Source organism: Petromyzon marinus, chromosome 50 (genome assembly GCF_048934315.1).
Source record: "Petromyzon marinus isolate PM22_M1 ecotype Great Lakes invasive population chromosome 50, UKy_Petmar_22M1.pri1.0, whole genome shotgun sequence".
NCBI classification, from domain to species: Eukaryota; Metazoa; Chordata; class Hyperoartia; order Petromyzontiformes; family Petromyzontidae; genus Petromyzon; species Petromyzon marinus.
Window position 1 is genome coordinate 3,515,314 of NC_133716.1, and position 7,408 is coordinate 3,522,721.

General features: G+C 48.1%; 1 long non-coding RNA gene across 1 annotated transcript; it reads left to right on the forward strand.

Annotated features, from left to right (window-relative positions):
* The first annotated feature begins 2,142 nt into the window (after positions 1 to 2,142).
* LOC116953186 (uncharacterized) lies at positions 2,143 to 6,787 on the forward strand. Its single transcript, XR_004404551.2, has 2 exons — positions 2,143 to 5,296; positions 6,460 to 6,787. It is a non-coding gene; the product is annotated as an uncharacterized LOC116953186 (long non-coding RNA).
* The last annotated feature ends 621 nt before the right edge of the window (positions 6,788 to 7,408 follow it).

Genomic DNA, 7,408 nt, shown 5'->3' on the forward strand with positions numbered 1-7,408 from the left:
CAGCGAGTGGACCAATCGCCATCAGTCTGCTACAAATTACGGGGATCGAGCGTTGCCCCATCGCGGAGCGTGCCGGCACGCGTTGGGGGTTGGGGGGTTGCTGCGGTCTCGTCCTCCCCACGCGAACAACAAACGCGACTCCGTCGTTCGTTTGTGTGATAACGTTGGCAACTATAAGAAAATCTAAGGCGGCAGGAACCCCTGTCTTTCCTCGATAAATAAGTCAATCGTAATGAGTACAGTGAGGGAAAAACGTATTTGATCCCCTGCTGATTTTGTACGTTTGCCCACTGACAAAGAAATGATCAGTCTATAATTTTAATGGTAGGTTTATTTGAACAGTGAGAGACAGAATAACAACAACAAAATCCAGAAAAACGCATGTCAAAAATGTTATAAATTGATTTGCATTTTAATGAGGGAAATAAGTATTTGACCCCTCTGCAAAACATGACTTAGTACTTGGTGGCAAAACCCTTGTTGGCAATCACAGAGGTCAGACGTTTCTTGTAGTTGGCCACCAGGTTTGCACACATCTCAGGAGGGATTTTGTCCCACTCCTCTTTGCAGATCTTCTCCAAGTCATTAAGGTTTCGATGCTGATGTTTGGCAACTCGAACCTTCAGCTCCCTCCACAGATTTTCTATGGGATTAAGGTCTGGAGACTGGCTAGGCCACTCCAGGACCTTAATGTGCTTCTTCTTGAGCCACTCCTTTGTTGCCTTGGCCGTGTGTTTTGGGTCATTGTCATGCTGGAATACCCATCCACGACCCATTTTCAATGCCCTGGCTGAGGTAAGGAGGTTCTCACCCAAGACTTGACGGTACATGGTCCCGTTCATCGTCCCTTTGATGCGGTGAAGTTGTCCTGTCCCCTGAGCAGAAAAACACCCACAAAGCATAATGTTTCCACCTCCATGTTTGACGGTGGGGATGTTGTTCTTGAGGTCATAGGCAGCATTCCTCCTCCTCAAAATACGGCGAGTTGAGTTGATGCCAAAGAGCTCCATTGTGGTCTCATCTGACCACAACACTTTCACCCAGTTGTCCTCTGAATCATTCAGATGTTCATTGCCAAACTTCAGACGGGCATGAATATGTGCTTTCTTGAGCAGGGGGACCTTGCGGGCGCTGCAGGATTTCAGTCCTTCACGGCATAGTGTGTTACCAATTGTTTTCTTGGTGACTATGGTCCCAGCTGCCTTGAGATCATTGACAAGATCCTCCCGTGTAGTTCTGGGCTGATTCCTCACCGTTCTCATGATCATTGCAACTCCACGAGGTGAGATCTTGCATGGAGCCCCAGGCCGAGGGAGATTGACAGTTCATTTGTGTTTCTTCCATTTGCGAATAATCGCACCAACTGTTGTCACCTTCTCACCAAGCTGCTTGGCAATGGTCTTGTAGCCCATTCCAGCCTTGTGTAGGTCTACAATCTTGTCCCTGACATCCTTGGAGAGCTCTTTGGTCTTGGCCACGGTGGAGAGTTTGGAATCTGATTGATTGCTTCTGTGGACAGGTGTCTTTTATACAGGTAACAAGCTGAGATTAGGAGCACTCCCTTTAAGAGTGTGCTCCTAATCTTAGCTCATTACCTGTATAAAAGACACCTGGGAGACAGAAATCTTTCTGATTGAGAGGGGGTCAAATACTTATTTACCTCATTAAAATGCAAATCAATTTATACAATTTTTGACATGCGTTTTTCTGGATTTTTTTGTTGTTATTCTGTCTCTTACTGTTCAAATATACCTACCATTAAAAATATAGACTGATCATTTCTTTGTCAGTGGGCAAACGTACATAATCAGCAGGGGATCAAATACTTTTTTCCCTCACTGTAAATGAATGCGCTATTATTATTATTAGACACACACACGTGGATGGACGTACTGGCGTGACTTGACTCGCATGGAGGAGGCCGGTGCCCTCTGCAGACGCACGCGTCTGGCACGAGGCCACGGCCGCGGGGAAGAGGCGCCTCATCCAGTAGCGGAGTGGCCCAGAGTGAGAATATTCATTCACGCAGGAGGAATCCGATGAGCTGCCAAGCTCTTTCGTCACAGACGTCCAGGTGACCCGAGGTGGTGGTGGTGGGGGTGGGGGGGGGGTGGGGTGGTGGCGACACGGGGGGGGGGAGGGGTGGGTTGAACTTCACGAGCGTTCGGCTCGGGCGAGCGGCACACCACGTCCAGTATGCCTCGCCTCGCCGTGGCTGCGGTGACTGCTGGTCGCGTGCCACCTACTCCTGTTTTACGAGCGACGGGAAACACATTTACGCACCCGGCACACCGCATCCAGTATACCTATCGCTGTGGTTGTGGCTCTATATGTACACGAGTGTCAATGCACACGCACACTTGTGTGTGTGTTAACACACGTGTGCGTGTGTGTTGACACGTGTGCGTGTGTGTTAACACGTGTGCGTGTGTGTTAACACGTGTGTATCAACACATCTGTGTGTCTGTATTAACATTGGTGTGCGTGTGTGTTGACACGTGTGCGTGTGTGTTGACACGTGTGCGTGTGTGTTAACACGTATGTATCAACACATCTGTGTGTCTGTATTAACACTGGTGTGAGTGTGTGTATTGACACGTGTGTGTGTGTTACACATGTATCAACACACGCGCCTATATTAACACCGGTGTGTGTGTGTTTACACATGTGTGTCTGTTTACACGTGTGTGTGTGTATTTAAACATGGTGCTGGCCATCTACCCCCTCGTGTGCCGTGCCAGCCCTTATAGGTACTCGCTAACAGCACTTGCCCCAACAGTCTGCGAAGGCTATGCGGTTGATCTTTGTCTTTGTTGCATTTACTCGTGTGTGTATTTACTCGTGTGCATGTGTGTGTTTACATGTGTGTGTGTGTTTACATGTGTGTGTGTTTACATGTGTGTGTGTTTACATGTGTGTGTGTTTACATGTGTGTGTTTACATGTGTGTGCGTTTACATGTGTGTGTGTTTACATGTGTGTGTGTTTACATGTGTGTGTGTTTACATGTGTGTGTGTGTGTTTACATGTGTGTGTGTTTACATGTGTGTGTGTTTACATGTGTGTGTGTTTACATGTGTGTTTACATGTGTGTGTGTGTTTACATGTGTGTGTGTTTACATGTGTGTGTGTGTATGTCTTGACACATGCAGAGCCACTTACGACGGAGCCAGACCTTGGCGCTTTCAGCTGCCAAATCTTTCCACCAGAGAGATGCTGATGCCAAGACAACTCCATCTGGACTGCATCTTGCCCAAGCTGCTGGCTATCTGCAAACTTGTGCATAGCCACATGCAATGCCTTTTATATTATATGCGTATAAATATACATCGACGACTGCGTGGTGGTTTTATATCCTACTGTGAGTCGAGCCATCCTTACATTCATTCGCACCACTGCCAAGCTATGCAACATTCTACCAGGCATTAATCTATTCATTCATCCACCCATTCATTCATCTATGCACCCACCCATGCACTAACGTATATTTTCCTCCACCTACTCAAGCATCCATCTGTCAACCCACCCACCCGCTCATTAATTCATCCACAGGCTCACCCACTCAAGCATCCAACCACAGATTCGTTCATATATCCACCCACGCATGAATTAATTATATTAATTAATTACTTAATGAATTCACCCGCTATCCATCTACCAAATCCCCCCCCCCTCGCCGCATACTCTCACCTGCCCATCCACCAACTCATCTCCCACACCCACCACCCATCTGCCCATCCACCCACCCACCGACACACCCACTCATCCATCACCCATCCATCCCACCGTCAAACCAATACAAACTTTCCATCCACCCGTGCATCAACTCATCCATCATCCGTGGACGCGCCCCGCCCGTTCACTCCGCAGCTCTGCCCATCCGCGTCAATCGACGCCGTCTCCCGTTTCACGAGGGACCACGGGGGGGGAGGTGCTGGGGTCGCCCTCTCCCGTTACGCACCGAGGCCTCCGGCAGGGACCCGCGGCACCTGCCCGTAACCCCCCCCCCCCCCCCACCCATCGCGCCCCCCACGCTGCCCTCGAGACGCCGTCGCTGCCCCGACCTCTGTGGCTTGGTTGGGACTTTAGGTCAGGGCTGTGGGGCTCCGCAGTGCTGAGGGCGTGAGATGAGAGTTGACTCGGCCACTTCATCGTCATCATCGCCATTGTTATTATCATCATCATCGTCGTGTCATCATCGTTGTTATCATCATCGTTGTCATCATCATCATCGTGATCATCATCGTGATCATCATCGTTGTCATCATCATCAACATCATCATCGTATCATCATCGTTGTCATTATCATCATGATCATCATCATATCGTGATCATCATCATGTCATCATCGTTGTCATCATTATCATCATCATCGTGTAATCATCGTTTTCGTCATCATCACCATCGTGATCATTATCGTGTCATCATCGTTGTCATCATCATCATGATCATCGTGTCATCATCGTTGTCATCATCATCATCATCATCGTGTCATCATCGTTGTCATTATCATCATGATCATCATCATATCGTGATCATCGTGTCATCATCGTTGTCATCATCATCGTGTCATCATCGTTTTCGTCATCATCATCATCGTGATCATTATCGTGTCATCATCGTTGTCATCATCATTGTGTCATCATCGTTGTCATCATCATCGTGATCATCATGATCGTGTCATCATCATCATCGTTATCATCATCATCATCATCACCATCATCGTGATCATCATCGTGTCATCATCGTTGTCATTATCATCGTGATCATCATCGTGTCATCAACGTTGTCATCATCATCGTGTCATCATCGTTGTCATCATCATCATCGTGATCATTATCGTGTCATGATCGTTGTCATCATCATCGTGTCATCATCGTTGTCATCATCATCATCATCGTGATCGTCATCATCGTGGTCATCGTCATCTTCCCACTTTGTTCGGTAAAACAAGCCGAGTGAGACTGGTCCAATTAGTTTAAAATCTATGATTGTGGCTGGACTCATCCTTGTTAGAGGAATGCGTCATTTCCACAAATGCGTCCCTTATCTTCGGCAGCAATGAACCCACTCCCCCACGCTCGTCGTTCTCAACCCACGTGTGGGCCCACAGGCTGCAGTGCGGCGAACACCGCCGTTGTACCGTACTCCTATGTTCCCACGTCTACGCTCCCCGGCCGACCAGCGCGGTGAAGTATGGTCAAACGACCAGCGCGGTGAAGTATGGTCAAACGACCCCCGCGGCCCACATGGACGCGGCTGCGGAGGCCGTCACCCAACAGTCGATTTGACAAAAGGTGCCCGCACCAGTGCCGGATGATCCTAGTAGCACAAGTAGCTACATTTTGATTTAAAGCTTTCGTGACTGCAGGGATTAATATTCTTGCTTCTTTCGGTAAAGTCACGTAGAAGGGAAACAATAAAATAAAATAAATAAAAATATATAAAACAATAAAATTCTCGCGACGTTTCGACTGCAACATAAGCAATCATCATCAGGTGTGAAAACCACAGCAAGAAATTTTGAAAAAAGTGGCGGTTATTTTTAACGTTAGCACCACGGAGAGAGATTTGACAGTTTGTTCAGATGGACGAGTCCATCTATGTTCAGAAAAGAGGAGGGGGGAGACGAAAAATAATGGATGCGGTCTGAAAGCCACCTTAAGCGTGATCAATCAATTAAGACCCGAAATGGTTTATCAAATCTTTCCAATGATTGCTAAGCCAGAATCCATCTTCTCGGTTAAAATTGTCTCTGTGTTTGTATATGTGGATAGCCTCATGAACGAATCTCTCATGGTAGCCAGATGGATTGCAAATAACCTCTGTCTTGGAGAAGTCAATGTCATGTGAGCCTACTGAATTATAACAGTGATCTGCCACGGCCGAGGTGTTGATCCTACCGTGTTTCAGGTCTGCTTTGTGTTCACGAATGCGGTCCGAGACATGTCGTTTGGTTTCTCCAATGTAACTACTACCACAGAGGCAACTTAGTTTGTAGACGCCAGGGTACTGTATGTCAGGAATCACATATTTTACAGACGGAATCAGATCACGGATGTTATGTAATGTGTTGAATCGGACCTGGATCTTGTGTTTATTCAAGATTTTGGAGATTTGTTTTGTGATCCCCGCAATGTAGGGTAAAGTGTATGTGTTGCCTCCCAAGAAGTTGTGTGTGCACAGTATTCGAATCCACTAAATATGTAACTACAGGCCCCGCACTTTCAACGGCCCCGCGCTAAATGCTTTCAAGCTATCAATTCCGGTTCAGTAATTCTGCACTTGCTCTATTACTATAGTACTATACTGCCTTCAACGTTTATGAACGACTGGGTGTTTAAGGTTAGCGATTTGTCGTATTATCTGGCTGTATGGCAAATGAAAAAATACAATTACTTTATTATGCAAGTTCCAAATTTGTGTTTTAATATTTGCGTGTTTTTTTTGTTTTATTTAGGGCCCCTTTATAACAACATATGATAAGGGCCCGCACTCGCTTCATCCGGCACGCGTGTAGAGTGAGCGCGAGAAGACGGGCTGTGTAAGATTAAGCGCACACATCTGCCGGGAATTACATCCCTAATGGACGCATCTAATGAAGGCGCCTCTGCTTGGAGTGAGGTCACTTGAAGGCGCCCGCTGCAAGGGAGGGGGGAGAGAGGGAGGGTTGAGAAAGGAAGTGAAATCACGGCCTGGGACGAGTGCTCAGAGCCATCACCCCACTCTCTGCTGAGCGTTTTGCCTTATTAAAATTGCTCCTCAATGCCGGTGCATTTCCTCCTGCACGTTGTCATCCTGGCCACCGCTTTGTTCTTCTCAGTGTGGTGGAGCTTGCGAGTGTGTGTGCGTGTGTGTACGTGCCGTCGTGTGTGCGTGTCGTCGTGTGTGTGTGTGCGTGCGTGATTGATTTTTTCTTTGTGCGGTTGTGGGGAGCGGTGATGTAGCGGTTAATGGGCTGCGCCACGAACCAGGCCACACGAGTTCGATTCCCGCTCGCGGCGAACACCGGCGACGGTTTTCTGAACCGGTGCTGAGTACCTGGTGAAGTGTCTAGGGAGACAAAGGTGGCCGGGCGTGGTGCTGGCAATCCATCCCTTCGTGTGCCGTGCCGGCCTTCATAGCCGCTGCTCGCTAACAGCACTTGGCCCAACAGGCTTTACGGGGGATCTTCGTTGTCTTCGTTGTTGTTGTTGGAGAATGTACGAAATGCTCCCCATCACGAGTCCACGGGTTCCCTCCTTCGGCTGCCGCTAGCCATCGTCCCATGCCCTGCTGCTTAATTTTAAGTCGTCATCATCAAAAGTCCCTAAACTCTGCGCGTGATCTCCGCTCACTTCTGTTGCTGTTTCCGCCTCTCCCAGCACGCTTCTCCCCATGCAATTCTCAGGTGTCGACATCACGGCCTA